The 27,017-nt window shown below is 36.3% G+C and overlaps 1 protein-coding gene across 9 annotated transcripts in view; it reads right to left on the reverse strand.

Annotated features, from left to right (window-relative positions):
* Nucleotides 1-19,463, reverse strand: part of CCDC178 (coiled-coil domain containing 178) — a 513,950-nt gene extending 494,487 nt beyond the window's left edge. For 4 of the 9 annotated variants that reach the window (XR_002518666.2, XM_021930027.2, XM_021930024.2 and 1 more), the window contains exons 1-2: nucleotides 18,791-19,461; nucleotides 18,087-18,202 (exon numbers count right to left, since the gene is read on the reverse strand). The gene's annotated coding sequence lies outside the window, so the exon portion shown is untranslated. Of the gene's footprint in view, nucleotides 1-3,953; nucleotides 5,031-18,086; nucleotides 18,203-18,790 lie in introns of those variants that run through there. The other 5 variants (XM_017951655.3, XM_021930026.2, XM_021930025.2 and 2 more) reach the window with 5 other exon arrangements.
* Between the last annotated feature and the right edge of the window lie 7,554 nt (nucleotides 19,464-27,017).

The following is a 27,017-nucleotide window of genomic DNA, read 5'->3' on the forward strand; positions in this document are numbered from 1 at the left end:
GCTGGAATGGGTTACACTCAGTCAGAAAACAATGGATAATTTGGTGGTTCTAGAAACAGGGTTATGAGAATGAATAGAGTCATAAAAAATGGACTGGTAGAAAAGGAAAGGTACTATTTTGTCTAAAAAGTTTACACATCAATTGTTTCAAAACATATCTTCTTAAACTCTCTATTGCCAACTTCTCTCTTTTGAAATATATCACCCCCTATTTCAGAGAAGAAACAGAAGGAATCAGACTTAGATTTGAATTCATATCCCAAAACCCACAAAGCAAAGACATCTGTGGCCTTCCTTACATGCCTCTGCTTTGGCAATGCAGGGGTCTTCCTCTACTGGTTTCTTATTCTTCTGTTTGTGCTAGGGAGCTCATACATCCTCTTGAATTACTACTTCAATTACCATTTTAAAATTCTTATCTTACTAGAAATCTCTTTTGTGCCCTTTTCTTAGAATAATTGTTTCTCTTGGTATGCATGAAGCCACACATTCTTTTCTTTTCTACCCCATTACAATAAATAGAAATGCATTTTTTCCCATTGTTATGATCTAAGGAAACCATTTCATTCGTATTTACAGTCTGATTGTCTTTACCTATTTTCCTTTCCTCTCTGGCCAATTATTCCATTTTCTTCTAATGACACAGTAACATTACATTACACTTTTATGATCTTTTCCTTTACTCTCTCTTTTTTTTCATTAGAATATACAATCTATGTTATTCACTTCTCTAATCTTAGCATCTTCAGCAGCACCATCCAATAGAACTTTCATGATGAAAATGTTCTAAATCTGTACTGTTCAAAATGGTAAGCACTAGCCACAGTATCACCTGATATCACTTCTGATCCCTTGAATATCAATACGCTTGGCTAAAGCAACCAAAGAACTGACTTTTAATTGTATTTTATTTTAATTACTTTAAATAGCTACATGTGGCTATCGGCTACCATATTGGACAGCACAAATGTATACAATGCCTGGCACATCCGTAAAGTCTGGTTGAAAATGAAAGGAAGCATGATGAAAAAACACATGAATGAATGAAATACCTGCAATCTGTTTATAATCCTACAGATTTGCCTGGAACTTCACTTTTCCCTCTTTCTAGTAAAGCTTTCTAGCATTGGTTCTGTTATCCAGTTTTTACTCAAATATTTACTTGTTTCCACATTTCAAGAGTATATGACATATATACATCCTTTTGTTTCACCATTCTTATGCTAGCATCGCAGCAAGTCACTATATTCCTCTAATTTTGTTTGTTTCTTCATAGCTAAAGCAAAAATTCTGATCTATCACTCTGGTCAGAAAACTTCACTTTACCCATTTTCTCTCACAATTGTATTGGTAATTGTCTTGTTTTATTTATAGTGAAAAATTGCAAAACAGTATAAAAATAATGTTGTACCCTATAACCCAGCCTAAAAAAATAGTTAATAATACAATTTAAATTCCTATTTAGTCCTCAGTGGTCACATTTCCTTTCTTGCCTCATCAGAAATTACAGCCATCAAAATCATAATCCAATGATTTGTATATTTTTACCACATGTATGTCCTCCAAACAAAATACTGTGTAGAGTTAGCTTTAATACTATCTGAATAATAGTATACTGTAAAAAAAATTCTACATAATATTTTCCTATTCAGTGCACGTTTTTAGGTGTATTCATGTTGCCACACACAGCTATATAGTATTATTTCACTGCCGTATAGAATTTTATTGTATTAGTCTATCTATTATCCTATTGATGAACATTTCCATTGTTTTTAAATATTTTCCCTATTGTAACCAATTTTGTTTTAAGGATTCTTGTACACTTTTCTTTGTGTATAGCACTAGAATATCTCTAGGGTAAGCATGTGGGGAAACACATGTTGGGGTGTGTATGTGTGTTTTACCTTCAAGAGTTCTAGATAAAGTACTTTGTTAATTCTTTGCATTATGAAGATCTTCTCCCACTTTATTCCATGTTTTTTCTTTGACAAAATGTTGATTTTTTAATGGAAAAAAAAGCATCAGTTTGGATCATCCATTGCTCAAATCCACAAATAATAACTAAAGTTAGCAACTAGACAACTTAGAAAACTCATTCCAAACACCCATAAAAATTAAAGCCTTAAAGTCAATGATGTAAGTGCCACCTACTCTTGTAAAACCTAATACTTATCTGTATTTATAGATTTTATCTTTGTCATATTGTTTCTTTTTATCTACGTTATTTTAATAGCTTTGATATAGCTATGCAATTAATAATACACTACTTTCCTGTTCTTTCATATTCTCCTGAAAATATTGAGAAAGTTTAGTTCATCTTAAATAATTTCAGTAGCCATTATTCCCTCCTTTATTTTTTCCAGGAAACAGTGCAAATATATTGGTATTCTTCCAGTAATTATAAAAATCATATTCACTTGTTTACTTTTACTGGATTTATCTATAGCTTAGCTGATTCACTTTATCCAAACATGCCCAGTATTAGTTAGAAGTCTACATGTCTTTTGTAAAGAAGATAAAAATGGTTTAACAATGGAAAATACTTCCTAATCTATAGAATATTTGAAAAATAATTACTTGCTTTTTTCCAGCTTTACACCTATAATATAATTGAAATTTTGAACTCACTTAATGTCAATGTGTAAGGTACGTGGATGTGCTTTAGTCAAGGAATAGGCCAAGGCAGACATCCAGGCCTGCGTGACTCAGTGGGATTGGTGTACAGGCGCACACCTCCACTTGTTATATAAACTATTTGTGTAAGTTCATACTTGGTTCTAAGTCACTATTGTCTGTAGAAGGTGTAACTACTCTTCTGACGCTGTGCATAGGACTTGAGGTGGCGCTGGCACCCACAGAAAGAGAGAGAGACAGAACCACAACTGTCTGTCTTGCATACAGACACAAGGGAGCCATGGCACGGCCCAGAGAGAGAAAGAGTTAAGCTGCTGACCCTAAAGGCAAGGCAGAGGCTGACGTGCAGGCATGGGGGTGGCAGGAGCCACAGAGCTGGAGCAGACAACTCAGATAAAGACAGTGTGAGAAAGCTGCTAATGAGAGAGCTAGTGCAAGAGAGCTACTGATGAGAGAGCTGCTGAATTAAACTGCATTTCACCTGCCTACAGCCCCTCAAGTGTTCTTTCAGCTATCTGCCCATCCACTCACTCCCCTTAACCCTCAGCATGGGCTCGAACCTGACCCCAGGCATGACATTTGGCATAGTCGTGGACCTAACACATAGTTTAAATAAAAATTGTGTCAACAGGGCTTAAAACCTAGACGACTGGTTGATAGGGGCAGCAAACCACCATGTATACGTATGTAACAAATCTGTACGTTCTGTACATGTATTCTGGAACTGAAAGTAAAAAATTAAAGTGTCCAATATTTTATCCATACAGCTTCTAAACCCCTACGCAAGGTTAAACATAACACATAAGACCACAGAATACACAAACAACCGAGCAAGGCAGCAAACAGGAAACAGAGACAGAATCTCAACCAAGGTCTGAAAACAGGAATTTCAATATTAACAGAAACAGAAGAATGACCAACCACTACTGAGACTAACAGTTTAAAATGTCTAAATCAGGTTGCCAATTATATTGGCTGTCCTTAATTAATTTAAAAACAAAAATAATTTTTTAAAAAACCTGTAACCTGAAACACAGCATTTATGGAAAAGATACTGGGAAATTTCAGCAGTCCATCCATAAGAAAAGCAGAATTACAGGGACTCACATGCTGTCAGCATTCTCCCTGCCGTGGCCTCAGATTTCCTTTTTATAGTCATTTCAATTTTCTTTCTGCGGTTTGACTTCTCCGTGTTTCAGAAATCTTAGCTGCTGAAACCTCCTGAGTTTTATAATATAAAGCTTCAGTCACCAGAGAGAAAGCCGACTCTTTCTTACACTTGATTCCAATTATCTCCAGAGGATTTTAATTAGCCTTACTTAGATCAGGTGTCGTATCTGATCCACTCAATCATTGCTGGGAAGTCAGGATACTTGTACTGTACTGCTTGAGTCTGTTCTCTGGCCCTGGCTACATTCATGGCCAGGGTGAGGATGCTGTCTCCTAACATGGCTGCCCTCATGATGATACTGGGGCTGATGGGGCCGAGGAGAGGAGAGAGAAGCAAGTCTAAGTCGACATTTCTAGAGGCTCTCTTCCAAAAATAGCAGTCATACTAACAGGTGGTGGTTCTACACCCAGCTGAAAAATATTTTGGATATCATGTAGAGATGTTCCTGATACATTTTTTCTTTTTTCTTTTTTTCCGCATCTCTGTAAACACCTGGAGATGGGATGTTCCTGATAAGCAGAGTTTTTCAACAGAAAACAAAGCTATATTATGAGGTAACAAAGATTCTATCACTAGAAGTCATATAGGAGAAGCTACAAAATCATTTATTAAGTATGATATTGAAAAGATTAAAGAAATGTCTAAGAGACTTAACTGAATTATTCTCTAAGATCCACTTTAATATTCTACAATGCTTGATTTATTTCATTTCAGCCACCCATTGTTTCCTTTAGTAACATTAGCTTGTAGTTTTATGTTTATGTCACTGTGACTTATTTAGGAAACAAAGATGAATAGATGAATAAGGCAATTTGCACCCTCAAGGAATCCATCAATTTGACCAGACACACCTTTTTTGGTAATAGCAAGGAATTTTTTCACAGGGCATAGAAGTTGCATGCCCATGAGACAATAAAAATATTAAATCATACATTCCTGCCATCTCTTGCCTCTCTATTTTACATTCTATATTCTAACCACACCAGTCATCAAGACAAGCCATCTGCTTCCATGAAGCCATTCCTTTGCAAAGCCTCTTTACTCTTACTTTCCTTAGGTCTCTAACTAATATAAAGTTTCCTTTTACTTCTCACTATAAAACATATTTGCTTTCTTCTTTCCTTGTACTTTCTTATCAATTCAGTATCATATTGCACTTATAGTCTCGAATAATTGTGTATGTGTGTGTTACTTTTCCCACTGAATTAAGAGATCTGAAATGGCAAGGGCTTTGTCTGTTTTATTTTTTATAATGAAAGCCCAACAGAATATAAAATTATTTAATTGTATTATAATAAAATGAGGATTGTCAACAATGGGAAAATTTCTGAGAAATGTGATCTTGAAAATCCAAGTTTGAGTTATTGTTAATAAAATAAAGTAAAATAATTAACATTTACATGTATTTTAAAGAGTTTCCAGACTTAATATTTGTTCCTAATGTGAAGGAGCATAATCCTGCCTTAAACATAGAAAAGATTCACTTTTTATAATAAACTATAGGTCAATATTCTAATTACAGATTCTAGGGAAAATATTCGAGTTTTCAAGATGCAATCACAATGATTCATTCTTAACAATTATTTTGGAAGTTATTTCAAGGAACAATGAAGACAAACGATTTGCAAATAAAGCAAAAACAATAAAAGCAGACAGAAATACCAAAAATGTACTTGTCAAATATTGACTGTTATTTTAAGTTCCAAAATGTAAAAATCTTATTTTAGAAAATACATAGTAACTTAATAGGAGACAAGAATAAATCATGCCTCAAGAATTGCTTTTACAAAAATATCTTCTTTACCATCTTTTTTATTATACAATAATAGACTAGATTTTTTGTAACATTGCGAAGATATTACAAAATAGTAAAAAATCATGAAAAGATAATTGTTCCACATCTTTCCTATACACAGTTACAATACTTTATTTTATAAATCTTTAAACTCTATAACTATGATTCCTAATCTCTCCTCTCTTTCTTTGATAAAGTTCTATTGACTTTATATTGTTTGTATTACATCCAATAGATTAGAGTTAAGATGCTTTAAATATTACATCTCATGGTGTTGCTAAAGCCAAGCACATCTTTGGAAAGATTAAATATCATTTTTCTCACATAAATCAAATTAGAACTCACAGAGTCAGTTTCTACCCATATATCCACAAAGATATCTCATACAGTATTCAGAATTTGTCTGAGTAAAGAGATGAGCTTTTCACCTTCTGGTAATTACTTGAGACTTAAAGAGTGACAGGCAATTCAAATCAGCTTTCACGATGTTAAATTATTTCCTAGGTCAATATAATGTATCATGTGTTATTATTTCACCTCTGAGTTACATCAAACAATTTTGCAGTGAATATCCTACAAGCATTTACATTTTCTGACAAAATATAAAGTACTTACATCGTTTATATTGAATAAGTACTTTTTGTCTCAAATGTAAAATAACAAATTTTGATAAATTTGAAGCTTCAAAATGCTTATGAAAAAACTATTTTGTGAATTAGAAAGTACTATGCCTGTTTTATTATGACATAGCTTTTGTTCCTGAAGAAATTTCTTTCAATTCTATTTTTTAAGAATGTCAATAACTATTTATTGAACACTTCTGCACATGTTTGATAGACATATGGAGATATATAAGAAAATAATGAGACAATTCCTCCAGAAGTTTTTATTTATTTGGAGAAATTACTAACACATAAAATATCTAGAAAAGTCTTAACCCAAGAAAAACAAAAATGATAGCTTACACTTAAAACATACCAGGTATTCATTTACTCCTCAGCAGCCTACTGGCCCTATTTTGTAGAGAAGACCCTAAAGCACTGAGAGGTTAAACCATTTACCAGGTGCTATCCCCGGGCAGTGCAGAGTCGGATTTAGCCCAGGAGTGTGTCACCATGTAATCCCAGCATCCTGGGAAGCTGAGGCAGGCAGATCACAAAGTCAAGAGATCGAGACCATGCTGGCCAACATGGTGAAACCCCATCTCTACTAAAAATACCAAAATTAGCCAGGCGTGGTGGCACATGCCTGTAATCCCAGCTACTCAGGAGGCTGAGGCAGGAGAATCGCTTGAACCTGGGAGGTGGAGGTTGCAGTGAACTGAGATCGCCAACTTGCACTCCAGCCTGGCAACAGAGCAAGACTCCGCCTCAAAAAAAAAAAAGAAAAAGAAAAAGAAAAAACAAAAAGAATTAGGGGGTGGATGGAGTGAGGGTAATATAACGTGTTCCTAGGGTGGAAAAAAAGTAAAAAAAAGAGTTCTCAGGGCCCTTTAATGTGCAATTGGGTGCAGTAATGCTTTTAAACGAGAAGAACGTGTGCAGTATTTTTCAATCAAGCTTTAAATTGTAAGCCTGGTTGAACAGAATCAGGAGAAAGAGTTACGAAGTCTGTGCTTGAGACCATAGAATTAGGCTCAAAGTCAAATAGATTAAAAGTTTAAAAGGATAAAACAAAATGAACAACAAGAGAAATATGTTTTTATAAAAGATCAGATTCTTGAGCATAACACCAAAACCACAAAATGTTTTAGAGCTATGACTTCATAAAAATATAAAGCTTCTCAGCATTATCACTCAAGTCAAGAAAAGATACTGCAAATGTGGATAACAAAGACTTTCTGGACTAATATATAAGTAGTTAGAAAAATCAGTAATTAAAAATCAAATATCCAAACAGAAAAGATGAACTAACGACTTGGAACTGGCAACCCCTACAAAATCTGAGAGAGAAAGAGAGGGAGAGAGTGAAAGAAGGAGAGAAGAAGTGGGGTGGGCAGTGGGGGGGCGGGGTAAGAGGGGTGGGGGAGGGAGAAAGAGAGAAAGTTAATATAGGGACAAAAGTCAGTCTTCAGTAAACAATAACAAGATGAAACCATTTTTGCAGAAGTTATAATAACGTAATAGAAGAATCAAATTATCACATAGCAAAATGTAGTAGAGACATGCAAACTGCAAAAGAGTGGCATAAAAAGTAATAACATTTATGTTGTGACTGTGTATATTAAATCCTATAAGGGAGAAAAAATAATATATGATATAAATATTACACATTCCACTTTGAGAAAGGAAAGCATGAAATAAAAAGAACCTCTTTTAATTCAGGGAAACTTCCTTAATGAAATAACAAATGTAAAGAAAAATCACTTTTATCTAGCAATTTTTGTAAATTCAGGTAACCATGTTGTAAATCACTTATCTTCAATGGTCATTGCAACTAGAGAATATAGAGTATCTGCAACCCAAGGAAACAAAGAAAGAAGCTATTTTTTAACAAAAGTAAGCTTAAACTTGAGATAGCATTACTGTTAAAGGTAGATTACATATACTATGTTCCAGCCATTTTGTGTAAAATGATCAATACTTTCATGTTGTAAAATTATTTTCTCTTCCATCTAAAATGGAAAATTTGTTTTCAACACAAGTTTAGTATGTATTTAGATAATTATGTGACATGATAAAAGCAAAGCTAGGCGATATTGGTTCAGAAACTGTATTTATATTAATCACTTCAGATACATCTGTACCTACAGAGAATTATCTACAAAAAAATAGCCTCTTGTTGTTCTAAAATCAAAAAATTGCCACAACAGCTTTACTTGAGTAAAATAAGAGTAAGCCTCTGATAGCCTCTAAACCTAAATATAATAAAACTATTTGGAGCTTTGTTCATTGTTAAACATTATTTTTTGTCAATGTGTAACTGTTCATTAGCAGTAAATATAATATGAAATGCACAATGAAACACTTTTGATGAAACAGTCTTTTATATCTTAACTACTCTGGATTATATTTTGGGATTGTGGTAGAAGTAATAATATGGGTTCATTGCACAATTTCCTCTTTCTCAGAAATAGGAAAACTACATTTGCTGACCTCTCTTGAAGACAGTTTCAGGACCATAACTGGATTCTGGCCAATGAAATGTAGAGTAGATCTTGACCTTAAAATCATTCCATTTGCCTCTCCAGCCCTCTTCCTTTCCATGGAACCTTAGAAGCCATGTGTTCCAGATGGCAGAGCTGCAGTGAAAGAAGCCGGATCCCTAGACCACTCCTTGAAGAGGACCCTATCAAGGAAAGCTGCCTTATCCACATCACTAACATCATCAAAGAAGAGATCTTTGTTTTGTTAAACCACGGTGATGCTGGACTTTTGCAAAACATAGTCTAACCTGTTATAATAGAGGGCTGCACTATTAAGTTTGTTAACTAATCAAGATATTAATCAGTAGCTTAAAATCACAATTGCTTAAAAATGAACATGAGCAATAATAATGGAAATGGCTCAAGTGATGATTCACTGTCCTCAAAACCAAAAGAATGACGTCTACATAAGTGAAATACAAATGATTTTACTTTTAATAATGGAGTAGTAGAGCATGGAAAACTAACCATTTATATTATTTGGGACATTTTCTGTGTTGAAAGCCAAGAAAACTTCCTGCGTACTAAGATTCTTCACGTCTTCCTCAGAACATCTGAATTATAGGCATTCTCAATTATAAACATAACAATTTTTTAAAAATTCAATAACGTGATTTTTCACAGGTCATACTGGCTATTCACATCTGGTTATTTGGATGCCACCATCATATTTTTCATTATTTTCACTTACTGTTTGTGGTGTTATTTAAGTCAATTTACACCAATTCACATTAGGATGATATATTTTCTGGTAGATATGAAAATAAATACATAGCTATTATAACACAAATTTTCATATACAACTTTAAACTAATCTTGTTACTGCCAGTGATATAAATACTCCTACTAGGAGCCACTCGATAATAAAGGACGGTAGGTTCCCAGGTAATCAAACTACACCCTCCTTTACCCCAAATAGCACCATATTTGTTAAAACATTATTTTATCAGCTGAAGATACTGAATTATTAATTGCATCTGTTCTCTCTATTCAGCGCCCCCCCCCCCCCAGCTCATCTACTCCCATTTTTATATCATAACAAGACTTTGTAGTTTTTTGTCTAAAGGTTTTTGGCCTGGAGAAAAGCAGAAGCAGTCTGAAATCTCTTTGATCTTAACTCATGGGATATCCTGGAGAGGAATGTAGGATCAGTGAGGTGTGTAGAAGTATTCCCCAGTGGTGACGGAAGAGGTCTGTGAGCCCAACAAGGCTGTGGTAGCAGCAAAGGAGGTGACCAGATTTTGGAGAGATGACTGCTGGGTGCACTGCAGGCTGCATCACAGGCATGAGAGCTGCCAACTGCACTCAGCTTCTTATGGGCCTGGGGGCCACATCAAGTCAGCAGTGATCTATAAGATCCATCAAAAGGCTGGTACTCTCAGTGGAAGAGATGACACGTGGCAGGAGGGTTTGGTTGGGTATGGGAAGGGGGATACAAGTGATATCAAGATTGACTGAGGGTAAATTTGCTGCTAAACTAGTAGAAAGGCACCATAGAATTGGAATTTAGTTGACTTAGAGAAAAATCTTAAGTGTGGTGTTCTTTACACACTCAGTTTCTGGGCTATGATTCATGCTTTCTATACCAGCAAAAGTATATTAGTAGAGCCTAAACTTTTTTAGCAGTTTTTCTAAGCAAACTGTAAGTTTTGCTTAAAGATGGTAGTAATAGATTTCTCCAACCCAAGTTTTAATATAAATCTCCCATGCCCTCTCTATAAACACACACAAACACACACAAATTGAATACTCCTTGATGCATATACCAATACACTGTGATGCTCTTCCTTCTGATTTTACACACTCCAGGTCCCTCTCAGTAGCAAAGAAACACATCTCCTTGAGAAACACATCCAGTAACTTATCTAAAGAAGGACTGAACCTCCCAATAAGGGAAACATTCTCTTCATGCCGTTTCTACCTATGGATTATTTATGATGCTCTGTAAGATAAACGTCAGAAATTTTTTAATTGCATGGCTTTGTCCATAAATTTAATTACTTTTTTTAAAGGTATCAAGAAACAGCTGCCTTGAACTTCTTCAAATCTACCGTCTCTTAAGGAACTAAATATTGAGAACAGTTACATTGATTAATGTGGTATTAAGGCATATGAAATATGATCTTTTACAGGCTTAATTATTGCCTTTGTAAGAGAGACTGATATTATCAACTATTCTGAGGTTATGTTTGAATAACAAAGAAATTACTCAGTGTCTGTTAACATTAGTTTAGAAATTTTAACACTCACCAAGTTCTGTTTATTCTTCTAAAGCATAACACTCCATTCTACTAGTCATTTTTATAAACCTTGTAGGCTTTAAAGTTTGGATAACGTGAAGGGTATATCAAGTTTTCCCACAAAGGATACATCTAAAATTCTATTGAGAATTGTTACCTAGGGCTGATTTTTCTGCTTCTGCAAAAGGATATCCATGCATTGGCATGGCATCTCCAGAGTATATCCAATTTTTATTCATCCAGATTCCCTAAATGGTCTTCCTCAAAATGCAAACTACTGAATTAATACAAAGCATATGTTGCTAAATTTAAAAAATCTAGTTCATATGAGCTACCAAATTAAAATTTAATAAAAATGGAAAGACTAAGTCTCCCTTAAATATGATCTTGTCAAAAGGTCATGAGTTTTCTTTTCCTACTAGAGGCCTTCAAACACTAGACTGAACACAGGTAATGTACTGCTGCCCTGCCCCCAGCCCATCACCACTAGTCACTCAATGTTCCTCCACTTACGATACTTAGGATCTTTACCAGAGGCCAGTAAGCCATCTATAGGGAAGGAAAATATGAGACTAAAATGAATAAGAAAATAAAGATGAATAGGGTGAAGTTTGACAATGTGGTTTTATTTATCCATAAATATAGCTTTAAGCTGTTAGTTGAGAAAATGTAATAAAATGCTAAGGTTTCCTATTATGTTTCATTCTAAACAGTAAAACGCCTTAATAGCTTCCCACTCCATGACTGACCAATAATTCAATAGCAGATATTCTGTGTGTGTGTGTGTGTGTGTGTGTGTGTGTGTGGAAAGATACTTCCTTATATGTTTCACAAAGAAAATCAAAATGGATATCACTCTGAGTTTATCATTATGCCACGAGGGAAAAAGGAAGTAATGCTTTCATCAGTAATTCTATTATTGAAATATGTTTAAGTACAAATGTTTGGCCTCTTTTAAATCACTATAACTAAGCAAAGATCTCAATACAAGCAATATTTAATATTTTTCTAGAAATTTGTTAGTATTCAGTAAAGAAATCAAAATTCATCCAACAGTATAGCTTTTGAGAAGTATTAAATCAAGCTGGAAAATTAAGCTTTCCACTAATTTCCTATTGTTCTTAAATTCTTCGTTAAGAGAAACAGTTTTTGTTGCTGCAAAACAAACAAAAGATATAAATAAATATAAATAAATAATAGCACCCAGTAAGAAATCTGTGCTTAGTGAAATAACAGACAAATGAGAGTGCAAATGTGTAGCCATCTGGAGAATAAGAAAATCAAAAGTCATAAGCAGCATTGGGAATTTATTACAAAGAAATTACGCCAACAACTTCGTACAGCAGTTTTCTAAGGACATGTTCAAATTAGTGGGTAAAGAAATACATTTTATACTATATATTTGGACCCTACTGATATCATTTTATACATGATTTCATGGCATAATACTTGCTAAGTAATCTAAATTAGCTTGGCTATAAATGCTGTCATACTGATGTAAAATTTGCTATCACACCACAGTCGGTCCCCAGAAATGACACAGTTTGATGGAACTGTCTAGAGCCAGAGAGGTTGTGACATTGGGCTGTCTGCAACATTGTTTCAGAGAAATTAATAAATCTGAAAGCAACTGAGGTATCAGGAAGACACAAAATGGAAGGTAGAAAGTAAAGGAGATAATTAAAACTATCTAGGTCAAAGAAACAAGCAAAAGTTCATCCTTACTGTGCTTCAGGAGGGATGTATATTTCACATGGGGATCTGAAATGATTCCCATCATCATAAGATTCATTTTGACATTTCTAACTCTCATCTGCTACTTCAGAATCTAGATGTAGGAGGAGGAAGAGGGAAAAATATTTAAAATGTTCTTTCCCAGTGTCTTCATCAATTTTGAAATTTTCCGCTAATTTTCAATATTTCAGAAATCAAATTCCATTAACAGGTGACATTTTCCTGCTACATCTTCAAATGCGGAAATTGTTATTTTGTTTTTCTTTGAATCCACAGTACCTGGCAAATATTATGTGCTCAAAAATATTTCTTGAACAGAATTATTGAACTAGGAATGACAGACCATCTGCAGAATTTTAGTTTAAAGTGGTCATAATTATTGGAGCAGAAAAAAAAAACAGTTTTAGTTTATTCCACTTAAGAGTTAATTATATTTTTTAAAAAGAGCAATTTTGGGGCCTATTTTCTTAAAGGTATGCAGTTCTCTATCATAGCCACTAGCCATGTTCAATTTTAAATTAAAAATACAGTTCCTTGGCTACATTAGTCACCTTCAAGTACTCAATAGACACATGTAGCTATAGGCTACTGCATCATAGCACAGCTCTATGATTGCAGAAAAGTCTTTTGGTCAATGTTGTTTTAGAGCATGTAAGCACCATATCCTCATTGCATATTTTTCTAAAGTGTATGTTAATTTATTCATTCAAAAAATATATTCAATATATATTATATGCTTGGCACTGATGGTGCCAGAATAAATGAGACCCTTTTCTAACTACTTCAAATCTTTTGTAGGAATATATCAGTCAACAGTAACAACACACAGAGAGAGAGCCAAGTGCTATGCGATGGAGGGCTTATTGGAGAAGACCATGATTAGAGGCAAAGAATGACCAAGAAGACTACTGAAGTGATCTTAGTAAACATTATTTATAATAATAATAATATTTATTATATAATATTATAATAAGCTACACGAAGTAGAAATGGAAAGGAGGAAATAAGAGTCAAATGCTATTTAAGAGACAGAAACAGTGTGATTTGATGATAAATTAAGTGCAGTAACTGAAAAAGAGGGATCTAGAATGACTCCCGTACCTCTGGCATGAAAGACTGAATAGCCTGCACTGCCATTATCTGAAATCAGATCTATGTGAGGAAAACTGGGTTGATAGAGGAGAGAGGACTACTGAAACTTCACTTATGGGTGCTTTTTAATGACGATGGTGTACATGTGTCCAATACTCATGAGAAGGTTTTAGACTGGAAACAGAGTTTTGGAAATTATTATTATAGAACTATAGTTGGATCAGATCATATAACAACAGCAATGAAGAAAAGGAATTTAGACATTAAAGTCAAGAATAGTTAACATTAACAATTTCTAAAGAAATTGAAGGAAAAAAAATGAATGGGATCATAGAAAACAAGAGAAAGGAGTTTCAACCTGGAGTCAAATTTCCAAAAAGTAACAGAAGACAAAGACTAGAAAAAATACAAACAGGTCCATTTCATCTAGCAGAAGGTCATGAATGACCTTAACACACACATTTCCCATAAGTGATAGGAGCAGAGTTTAGGTAACAAGATGTCCAGGACAGAAAGAATGAGGATGATGAAAGACATGCATAGACCACTTTTTCTAGGACTTGAGCAGATACGAGCTGGAAAGAGCTAGACATGAAGTGAGATGTAGATGCAAAGGAGGATGCTATTTGTTTACTGGTTTTAATGTGGAAAAGAATTGAGCATTTATTGCTGCATCCATAATCTATGCATATAATAGGTTCATCTTAGCTGGTTTGGATTGATTGCAGTTTATTTCCAGAGCTACTGACCCTTGGCCAATGCTGTAAAATGTATTAACTAAAGATAAATGATGTTTTGTAACCATGGATCCATGAATTGTTTCAGAGCAAGATGTATCAGTCTGCTAGCACTGTTTGGTAATAATAGTTGAATTTGTAATTGCACCTAATTTCAGTGGAGTCTGGGGGAGGAAGACATTCAAAGTAAAGGCTGGTAACATAGCTAGAATATGTCTATATGAAAAGCTTATTATACGAGATCTCCACTGTGAGATTTGGGTCTCCTGCTACAGAAGTGCTTCACATGCACACCAGTAGTGGTTACAGTCTGGTAGAGGCTAAGAGCACCCGTGTGACCCAGAGGTGGGAGAACAAAGAAACCTGTGCCTGGGAACTCTAGGTCCTTTTTCATGCATATTTTTCTTGTGTTGTTTCTGTGTTATGCTATATCCTTTGCCTGTAATAAAGTTGTTCTGGGAGTACAAACCGAGCAAATGAAGTTTCCTAAGCAATGGAACACTTAAGGTGATTAAAGTGTAATTACCTCTGACTCACATAACTTCTCTAGCAAAAGTGCTCAGCTTTTGCAGCCTCTCAAAGAATTTGTCACAAGTGTAATTTTTAGACTCAACAGTTACAATTTATGAGGATAGTTTTTAACATCAAGGAAGATAAATTTAAATAATAAAGTCTCATTTACACAAAGAAAAATTTTAAAGAAGCAAAAATAATTGTCTAGTTTGTCCATTAAACAACTTACCATCAGTACAGGGATGCTCAAATAACTAATTCCCATGCAAACTATAACTTGTTGGCTGTGCTCTTTTACTGTCTATTCAACCATATGGTCGCCCCTCCACCTTTGCTTTTCTATTTAACATGCCCAGGTATCTCATCCAGTTCATTGGTTTGTGGTTACATCCAAAGGTTTTCCAGCATCTAAGGGCAGGCTGAATCCCTTCGGTTCACATGAAAGATCTTCTAATTATCTCTGTTCACACACACATTCAGTAGGTACCCAGAAAGTGAGGCCAGATGGTAATGTTCACAGATATAAACTAACACAAAATAGACATATCATGATTAAAGTAGTTTAATCAAATGCCAAAGAGCATCTTTTTTCAATCAGTTAGATGTAGAATTCAGTTCCTCACAGGCCCCGTTATTGGCTGGCTATCTGACCTTGGGAAGGGTAGTTAATGTATTTGAACTTCAGTCTTTGCTGTGGAAAATGGTGACAATAATATTTCACAGTGTGATTGTGAGGGTTAAAATAAGATAATGTGTATAGAATATTTAGTCCAGTCACCAGCATACAATAACAACAGCAATGAAGAAAAGGAATTTAGACATTGAAGTCAAGAATAATTAACATTAACAATTTCTAGAGAAATTGAAGGGAAAAAAAAAATGAATGGGATCATAGAAAACAAGAGAAGGGAGTTTCAACCTGAAGTCAAGTTTCCAGAAAGTAACAGAAGACAAAGACTAGAAAAAATACAAACAGGTCCATTAATACATGGTAATAATTTAAATTCAGTGAACTAGGGTTCATTAACAAATTACACGTCCATAAATACAAAGCATGCAAATATCAGTTTTCTAATACAAAGGTAAGTTTAAATTTACCTAACTGAATTTTTATGAACATTGACTGACTATATAAAGGGACTATGGCCAGACCACATATGAAAATAAAACTCTAATCCACACATCTGCACCAACCAGTCCAGAAAGCCAAACCATAACTTCCACACTGATCAGCCTGGAACAGTCAGGACTTTGTTGATGACTGCCAGCTTTCCTAATTATTGCTCCTGGTTCCAATTCAAGACCAAGCAGAGAAAGCCAAATAAGATCCTCAGACCAGTCATATAAAATATCCTGCTTCTAGTTAGCCCTCCTTCAGCATCACCATGTCAATAACCTCCAATCAAAACATACCTGAAGCTTTATAGCTTTCCCACTCCCCTGTCTGCCTTTGAGTCTCTGTCCAGTGCAAGTGATAGTGGCTGACTCCCTTCCTATAGCAAGATTTGAATAGATAGCCTCTGCTTCTTCTAATGTGAGTGGTCTTCTTCTATTTCAGCAGCATTATAAATGAAGTTAAAAGTTCAACATCGATTTTAAAATGCCATATACAGCATACACACCACACACACACACACACGGCAAACACACACACATAATTAGTGTCATTGTGCAGAAGTTACCATGGCCATTAGAGCTCACACACATGCAACCATCTGCTTGTAGATGTTCTAATTTTCCACCAGGTATATAACCCAGATGCTTATAAAATAATCAATCCAATTCTCTCCCTGTATCATTTCCTCAATACAAATTCTTCAACTACTTTAAATATTCCAGTGCTTAATCTTTCTGCTTTTCCCTGCTCATTCACCATACATCATCTTCCTTTCCATTTTGTCTGTATTCCACAATCTAGCATTTTAGCAGCCAATATTCTCATTGATCATCAGTCCCATAAGCCTAGATAAACTCTGAGTAGACAAATATGGATTTTTCCCCAGCAATTCTCTTTCCTAGAGGGCTCCTTTTTTTGTGAAATTGTTTTCCCACTCCATCCACATAGTGACATTGCTGCCAATTGCAGTAATCCTATCCCCAACTTAAATGCTCTTGGGACAGACAAATTGAACCAACTGAGGGCAAGAAGAATCCATCGAGTGTTTCTAGATTTTCTTTTTAGGTACAAGTTTGGGAATTTATAAGTCTAGTGCTCTTGGAAATAATGGTTCTAGACTGGTGGAATAAGCCAGTGTGAGAATGAAGTCCATATTCTAAAGACAAAAGAAAGAAGAATATATGCAGTTATGCCATTCACTGCTATGGAATATAGAACAGGAAGAAAAATTCTGAGGATGTGGTAACAAATTAGTTGAGTCTGAGGTTGTGTTGAATCTGAGGTGGCAGCAGGAGAGAGAAGTCTGGGTTGTGGATAAAAGCTCTGGCAGCAATCCCAACACATTCAGGGATAGTGGGTAGACTAACAATCAAACTCATATTTTCGATAGTTCTGGAAATTAGCCAGATATAGTTTATAATAAAATTTTATAACTACAACATTAAAGTGAAAAGTATTATATATTCAAGATAGAAATACACTAGTTTCTGTACGAATGTCTAAATAACAATTGAACACAAATAGCTGAAAATCCTCTGGATTCTTGGACTTGTCTTGCAACTAGTCATGTCTCTGAGTTCTTAAACTTGGTAAGTGGTGTTCTAAAACCTATTACTACAGCAGGACCAAGGAATAATATTTTGAGGGTAGGAGAGGTCAAGAATGCTGTATTTGGGTCAAGATGCCCAGAGCAATCAATACACAACAGATTATCCAACGATAAATAGGAGTAATAAGCTACCAAGTCAATTCACAAATACTTATTGAGTAGTGGATGAATGTCAAGAAAACAATAATAGAAAATGCTTTGAATTGGCAATCGGGAGATTCTTATATTCCTGAGTTTGAAGATTGCTGGATCTGACTTTTGTCAAGTCATAAATCAGCTCTAAATATCACTTTTCTCACCTGTAAAAGGGAGGTGTTGGAGTGGATCATCTTATTTGGGATGCTTTAAAGCAAGCAAGTATACAATTCTCAGCCTCTCCGCCAGGAAGCTGTTCAGTATTTGACTTGAGTAGACACTTGAAAATGAAATATCAAGAAAAGAAATCAATAACAGTTCAAAGGAATAATACATGAGCCACCACAAGGCGGCCTTATAAGCAAAATAAAAGTCGAAATAATTATTTTAAAGGAATAAGACGCTAGAGGCGCAGTTACAGACAAGATGAAGTTCCTCTAGGCGGCCAGCGGAGGGAGACTCTGCTTCCCTTCCCCCGGCAGTGTGGACGTGGGGTCTGGGGGACAGGGGGAGTGGGGGAGTGGGGGACTGGGGGACTGGGGGACTGGGGAACTAGGGACTGGGGACTGGGGGACTTGGGACAGGGGTTGGGGGATTGGTGAACTGGAGGCCAGGGAAACAGGGGGACTGCGGGACTGGGGGACTGAGGAATTATGGGACTGGGGATTTGGGGGATTGTTTTCAAACGCTCAGGGCAAGGACTCCCCGCCGCCTCCGGAAGGGGTGAAGAACCAGGCGACTCTAACTCCCGCGGGGCGGCCGGGAATTGCGTTTGGTTCTCCCGCAGGAGTCGCGCAGGCGGGCGACCAGGCGGAGTGGGCGCCGCCCGGCAGCTCCCCGGGCCCAGGGGCTAGCGCCCCCGACTCACCGACTCCGCGCGTCTCCCCGCGCGTCTCCCCGAGCCGCGCCTGCTCACGCCTCCGGCTGAGCTGCGGTCGAGGCCCCCTGTCGGTTATCCCGTATCCAGGCAACCGCGAGGGCAGCGGCGGAGGCGTGGCGAGCAGGCGGCTGCCGCTCCGGGGCCTCCGGACTCGAGCCCTTGGCCCCTGACTCCCCGCGTTTCCGCGCCTGATCAGCGCTCCAGGCCGCCGCCGCTCCGCCTCCTCCCGATGCCTTTCCCTTTCTGTTGTAACCGATTTGCCAGCCCGACTCCTTTCCCTCTTTACCGGAGAGGGAAGGAGTGGAGACGAGTCAACGCCCTTTCATACAACAGCGAGGTTAGAACATGAGGGGATCACAGACCGTCTACCTTTGGAAGGACCGCAGGGCCTCTGTCTTTCTTGCCACTTGGGACGATACAACTAGGACTCCATATGATAACCCCATATGGTTTGGTTGTGACTTCAGTACTGAGAAACCTCAACGAACTGTTAAGGAGGAAAGGAGAACTTTTCCTAGTGTCTGGAAGTGGGGAAAATGACTAATTCAAGCCATTTGTCTAAGGGTCTCTTTCTTTCAAAACCAAATTTTTGAAACATTGATCCTTCTGACAAAATACTAAATGGAAGGCCGGGTGTGGTGGCACACCCCTGTGCCAGGCGTGTCCTGTCCCAGGACTTTGGGAGGCCGAGGCAGGAGGATCCCTTGAGCCCAGTAGTTAGAGGCTGCAGTGAGCCAGGATCGTGCCACCACACTCCAGCCTGGGCGACAGATTAATAAATAAATCAGTGGCACAAAATGTATCACCTACATTTTGTTTCTTCATCTGTGAATGTACACTGTGAACTGAAATAGGCTTCAGAGAAGGACAGTCGTGTCTTACACTACTCTCACCGTCTTCTTGAATGAAAACAAACACTGGACTATAAACTGAAGACAGTTAAAAAAAAAAAACCGGATCAGAATGAAGATTCACATTCTCATCCAGAGAAATCATTTTTCCAGGCAACACTGAGAACAGGCAATTGCCTGCCAAGGTTAAATCAGCAAAATCTATTACTTTTAAGAGGCAATTTAATTAGTAATCCTTTCTAAGAGGGGAAAACCAGCAAGTCCGTACCTGGAATGTGATTCTTTCAGACAAAGATGAAAAGAAGGAAGCAATAACCAACAAACTGGTGGAAGGTCTTAATCTTAAATTAATATATGCAGAAGCAGAGCTCTTTCTGTAATTAAAAAATAGATTCAAGAATGCACTCCACTTTCCCATCTCCCTCCATTAATTATTAAACTTCGACTTGTTCTCAATACAATGTTAAATTACAAACCAAATGAATCATTTGCATGCCAGTAAATATGTATTCATGAGGGTTCACAATATCTAAATGTGCATATTAAAACAATAGCTAGATTTTTCTCACAAAATAAAACTTTACCTACTAGAAGTCTCATTCTTAACAAGTTTCTCTTAATTAGAACTCATTGATAATTGCTAAACCCCTATTGTGGCAGGCAGAATTCTAAAATGGACCCCAAGGACCCTACCCCTTGGTATACACACCTGCATAATCCTCAGGACTTTAAATATGATGGATTTCATTTTCCTTATTAGTTTGTTACATGACACAATTGACTTGAAAGAAGGAAATTATCCAGGATGGGTTGGCCTTGATTGGGTAAACCCTTAAAAGGGACTGACCTCTTCCTGGAGTTGGAGATTTGAAGCATCAGAGCGATTTATCAAAGGAATGTTCTCTATTGTCAGCTTTGAAGACTGACAAGACCCTATGGCAAGGAAGGCAGGCAGCCTCTAGCAGCTGACAATGATCCCAGGTGACAGCGAGCAAGGCAATGGGGACCTCAGTCCTACAACTGCAAGGAACTGAATTCTACAAATAATCTGGATGTGCTTGGAAGAGAACACCGAACTCAAAATGAGAATATGTCCTGGCTGGGCACAGTGTCTCACGCCTGTAATCCCAGCACTTTGGGAGGTCAAGGCAGGCAGATAACTTGAGGCCAGGAGTTCAAGACCAGCCTGGCCAACATGGTGAACCCCCATCTCTACCCAAAATATGAAAAAATTAGCCAGGTATGGTGGCATGCACCTGTGGTCCCAACTACTCAGGAGGCTGAGGTGGCAGGATTGCTTGAGCTTGGGAGGCAGAGGTTGCAATGAGTCAAGATTGTACCACTGCACTCTAGCCTGAGCAACAGAGCAAGACCCCATCTTACAAAAAAAAAAGGAGATTATGTCCTGCCATCACCTTGATTTCAGCCTCATGAGACCCTGAGTAGACAACCCAGGCAACCTCACTTGGACTTCTTACTTAGAGAACCATGAGGCTAATAAATGGACATTGTTTTAAACTGCTAGACTTATAGTAATTTGTTACACAGCCATAGAAAGCTAATACACATATTAACTTACTTCACATAAACAAAAGTGGGTATTTTAAAATAAAAAAAATGTAGGGATGTCTCAGTAAACCCAGTGCAGGATTGTAGCTGAAACTCCAATAGAACAGAAATTGGACACTGAAAAATCAATACCAGACTTATCATCATAAACAAGAACCTAGTAGTGATGGGGTTTAGGACATGCTACCCTAAAATTTTTTAACCTGAAGAAATTTTAGAAAATTGCGGAAGCAGGAAGGTCACTCTGACCTTCCTCTCCATCCGTCTCCCTGGAAGAAGGTCATAAAACCTAGAAAGGATTTTCTGACCTTCCCCAGGCTTAGGTCATAAGACCCTCATATGGGAGGTGCCCTCTCTATCCCTGGAGGAAAGGAGCATCCTTATTCCTTATTGCTGAAGACACAGGGACACAGAGAAGAATCCAACCAAACAGGCCTTGTTAGGTTTCCCCCAGTTTATTACCATTAGCTCATACCCTTTCTGTATGTAATATTTTTCCACCATTATTCACTCTTCATCAAACCTACTAGAAAAATCACTCAGGTTTAACTGATTCTTTGGATATTTGTTTCCTTATGAAGGCTCCAGGGTCATGTAAAACTTCGGTATGTATGCTTTTCTCTTGTTAATATGTTTTTTTTGTTATAGAGGCCTCAGCTATGAACCTAAATCTATAAAGGAAAGGATATTTTTCCTTCTGTGCAATAGGCAAGGTGATCTTATTAGCAAATAGCAAACCAGATTTTCCACAAAAGCAGAACAAACATATTCAATTTTTCTATAGCAACAATAAAAGACAGAATAAAGTGATATAATAACTATGCATAGAGAAGACAATAATCAAATAAAAATACATTTCCTACAAAACTATCATTCAGGAGCAGAATTAAAATTATTTTCAAATTAAAAAAAAAACAAATTTTACCATTAGCCGACCTACACTGAACAATGTACTTTAGGAAGAAAGAAAATAGTGAGTAAAGACATTGGACAGACGTATAGGTAAATCTAAGCAAGCTTTCAGTATATGAAAAATTTTCAACCATACAATTGTCTTCCTAACCATCTTTTATCCAATTAGTCCTTAGGATCTGAGCATGCTTATGTTTTAATATATTTCCTGACAATGCTAGACTATTTCATGAATTAGATTTACCAACGAGTATTCTATGCTCCTTTTAAAACTTACATCAGAATTATTTGCAGCCACTTTTAGGGTAACTAAATGCATATCACACCTGTCATGGAGAATGAGCTAAGTCCTCTTACTAATAATAATGTTTTATTAAGATAGAACATAAGGGTCCACAGTAGGTGATTGGAGCTGGTATCTAATTATATCTGAAAGAGTGACATGATAATCAATTTTTCTAAATTAAAAATTGTCTTTGGCAGCCATTCTCCAAAATTCAATTTGCTTACATTGGATTACTTCTTACAGCAACCAATTCGTTTTTATGTTGTAACTCACACTGATACACAATGCGAAAGTAAGAAGTTCCGAATGAGTGTTACTGATATTTCCCTCTATTGGCCTATTCTTTCAAATATTTCAAAATCAGACTATTTTGCCTTTTCATAAATGGTATAGAATGTGGAGACAATCTTAACCCCATTTATGTGCTAAAGATTACCATTACAACTTCCTAAAGCTAACGTTAAATGATCCTAAATGCTAAACGTTCCTACAGATATCCCTGTTGTCACCCTCTGTGAGTAAGTTGTAGTCATTTACCCAGGCCAGCGTGCCTCAAGTTTCATCATAAGCTTTAATTCATCCCATCTGCTTGTCATAAAGCATGTGGATCTGCTCTCAATCTGTATGCTTTTTAGAATACCTAGGCCCCAACACTTCATCAGAGAACACAGCCTCAGACTCTCTCTGGGCAGTTTTAATAAAGCTTGCCTGAAAGGATACAATTTACAGAATATAAGTTGTTTTAAAGATGTAAAGTACTATGCCTTTTGGGCATGCTTTCAGTTCTTTTTCTGAATCAGATGAAACCAACACCAGATTATTGATTCAAACATTATTACCTTACTACATTACAGTCATTTTTACTGTGTTCCATCACTCTAATTTATCAAAGAGCACTATATTAAAAAGACATATGAAACATACCACTACACTTTAAAAAGTTTCAAATGATATTGTCCATCATATCATTCAATGGTCCCATGCAAAATTCTATGTAAGAAACTGGGGTGTGTGTGTGTGCACACATGTGCATGGGCTAGTGTGAGTGGTAGAGAGAGGGAAAAAGTGAGAAAGTTTTAAGGAGGTTGAGTGCAAGGACAAATCAGACAGCAGTTGTTTAACCCAAGAAACTAGTGCAAATCATGTATAAATTGTGAGATTTATATAGCTGAATATCCCCCTATGTCTTCTCTACCAGATGTTAAGCTTAATATAAGCAATTATGTTAACTCTTTGGTCCTGATTTTCTACTGATACTTACATTATATCAGTATTTCATTACATATTTTTGTTGTATTGGCCTTAAATTTTTTGTGAAAAGAAGTGAGTTATAGAAAAGTAAAAATAAAAGTGAATATAAAGGGAATGCTCAATAAAGATACAGCCTGTGAAATTCATGTCATTTAATAAGCTGTCAATATTATTTCTGCACTGTTTGGGGAAAATTAAATTGTTATTCTCTAAGACAGTCATGATGTTACTTGATGCATAACACTCTTAGCACATCCAGATATTTCCTATAAGATAGCATTGTGTAAAACTGAATGTATTGTCCTAGAATTTATCATGATTTTGGAAAGTAGCAGACTCACAAACTGCTACAGGCATAGTTTCTACATCTCTGACTCCTCATGGAAATAGATCTAAATCCTGTAGTGAAAAATTATTCTGGTGGCTTAAGCTTATTATCTATGCCAGAAATTCTACTTCAACTACCATGCACAACAGTCCTTTTAGTCAGCAAGCATCCTCTCATATTTGATAGTCTTCATTTCCTTTGACTTTTCATTTGTTCCCCTTAATGGTAGGAACCTAGCACTCTGGTATAAAATTTTCTTTAACTGTCAAAACAAGTCAGTAGAGAATACACTTGAACAGAGATGCATATAGATACATGTGTGTATATATATATACATATATGCATGAATCTACCTCTCTCTCTTTATATATATATATATGCATATGTGTCTATATATATTCACACAGATACACATATCATGACTAGGTCTCCTGAATTGTCTTTCACTGAAAAACTACTAATAAAAAATGAGAAACATTTATCTTTGCTCATGGCTATTTCTATAATCAATTAGCATAATCACTTGCTAATTTCTAAGTTTATTCATTGGTGATTTACTTTTCCCAAAAAAGTTCTGAATAATAATTACAGTAGTTTTACTACCATTTATTTATTGAACATTGTCACATGTCAGATTATACATTTTCCTCTCCTCAAATCTATCTCTTGAAAAAATATATATTATCTTTCTTTTTCATAGCAAATGTGATTTGGAACAAGTTAAGTGACTTATCAAGAGTCGCACAGTTTGCAATGAGTAGAATTAAACTCAAACCCAACTGTGACTCAAATCAGTGCACTTCACAATATATTACTCAGCCTGTTTTATAGGGATACATAAAAAATCATCTTCAAACGACTAAGTGCGATTTACTCCATTTGTCCTGTGACACTTGAGCCAAACAAAATGGTCATGATAATCATGAGGGAGGTGGATGACAAGTGTTGTAAAGAACAATGGTTTCATTAGTTGGGATCCTGTAAAGAAATAGATGAAATGCTCAAGTGAGGTCACTGAGCAAAATCTCATAAAGACAGTGTTTACCAAATGTGACAAGGTTAAGGGAACCCTCAGGGGTGGTCTATTGTATAAGGCTACCAATAGCTGAAAGCTGTCACCACTCCGGGAGCTGAGAAAGCACGGAGGGACTCGGGCACATACAGAGCTTAGAAGTCACCACTTTACCCAAAAAAAGACAAGTTTCTTACATACATTGCAGAAGTGAGGTCAGGGAAAACCATATCCCGTCAAATTGGAGAGTGATAGGCAAATACATCTTTAAACAAAAAGTTATGAGGCATACAAAAAAAGCAAAAACAAAACAAAAAACAAAAAACACACAGTGTGAAAAGACAGAGCAAGCATCAGAACCAGACCAGGATAATAGCAGGGATGTTAGAATTATCAGACTATGAATTTAAAACAACTATGATTACTATGCTAAGGGCTTTAATTGAAGAGGTAGATAATGTGCGAGAACAGATGGTTAATATAAGCAGAGAGATGGAAAATCTTTAAAAAGAATTAAAAAGAAATGCTAGATATAAAAAACACTGTTAACAGATAAAGATTGTCTTTGCTGGCTCATTATTAGACTGAGCATGACTGAGGAAAGAATCTCTGAGCTTGATAACATGTCTTTCAAAACTGAAAATCTGGGAGAATAAAGACTTAAAAAAACAAAAAACAAAAAACAAAAAACAGAACCAACTATCCACAAACTGTGGGACAACTACAAAAGGTGTAACATATTCATAATGAGAATACCAGAAGAAGAAGAGAGAAGGAACAAATACTTCAAGCAATAACGAGTGAGAATTGTCATAAATAGATGTCAGACACCAAACAATAGATCCAGAAAGCTCAGCGAATACTAAGCAAGATAAATGCCCCAAAAAAAAGCCAAATTTAGGCATATCATATCCAAACTGCGAAGAAATCAATTTTTTTTTAATCCTAAAAGAAGCGGAGAGAAAAAAAAGCATGTTACTTAGAAAGGAGCAAAGAGTTACGGCGGACTTCTCAAAATCCATGTAAGCAAGAAAAGAGTCGACTGAGATACATCAAAATTTGAAAGAAAGAAACCTACCAACCTAGAATTCTGTATCCTGCAAAATTATCCTTCAAAAGTGGGAAAATAATGACTTTCTCAGACAAATTAAAATTGAGGTAATTTGTTGCCAGTAGACGTGCCTTGCAAGATTTTTTTTTTTTTCTTTGAAATGGAGTCTTGCTCTGTCGCCCAGACTGGAGTGCAGTGGTGGGATCTCTGCTCACTGCAAGCTACACCTTCCAGGTTCACGCCATTCTCATGCCTCAGCCTCCCGAGTAGCTGGGACTACAGGTGCCCGTCACCACCCCAGGCTAATTTTTCTTGTATTTTTAGTAGAGATGGGGTTTCACCATGTTAGCTAGGATGGTCTCGATCTCCTGACCTTGTGATCCACCTGCCTCAGCCGCCCAAAGTGCTGGTATTACAGGTGTAAGCCATCACACCTGGCCAAGAAATTTTAAAAGCAGCTCTTCAGAGAGAAGAAAGATGATATATTTCAGAAGCAGATCTACATTTAAAAAATGAGCATCAGGGAATGAGTAAGTAAAGGTAAAATAAATATTTCTTTGTATTCTTAATTGGTCTAATAGATAGCTATTCAAAATTATAATAAACGCAACGTATTGAATGATTTTACCATGTAGATAAATGAAAAAAAAAATGACAGCAATGTCATAAGTGTCAGGAGGGAAAAATTAGGAATAAATTACCTGCATTACCCATGAAGCAGTGCAGAATTTTTTGAAAGTACAGTTACATTAATTATAAAAGTATACTGCAAATTCTAGTGCAACCACTAAAAAATTAAGAAATATATCTCATATCCTAAGAGAGAAGACAAAATGAAATCATATAAAATGCCCTATTAAAATCAGAAAAGACATAAACAGAGGGGAAGATTTAAAAAGACACAAAACTAAGAAAACGTTCAACAAATAGTCAAGTGCTAGATATTCCTGCAAGT

Source organism: Papio anubis, chromosome 19 (assembly GCF_008728515.1).
Source record: "Papio anubis isolate 15944 chromosome 19, Panubis1.0, whole genome shotgun sequence".
NCBI classification, from domain to species: Eukaryota; Metazoa; Chordata; class Mammalia; order Primates; family Cercopithecidae; genus Papio; species Papio anubis.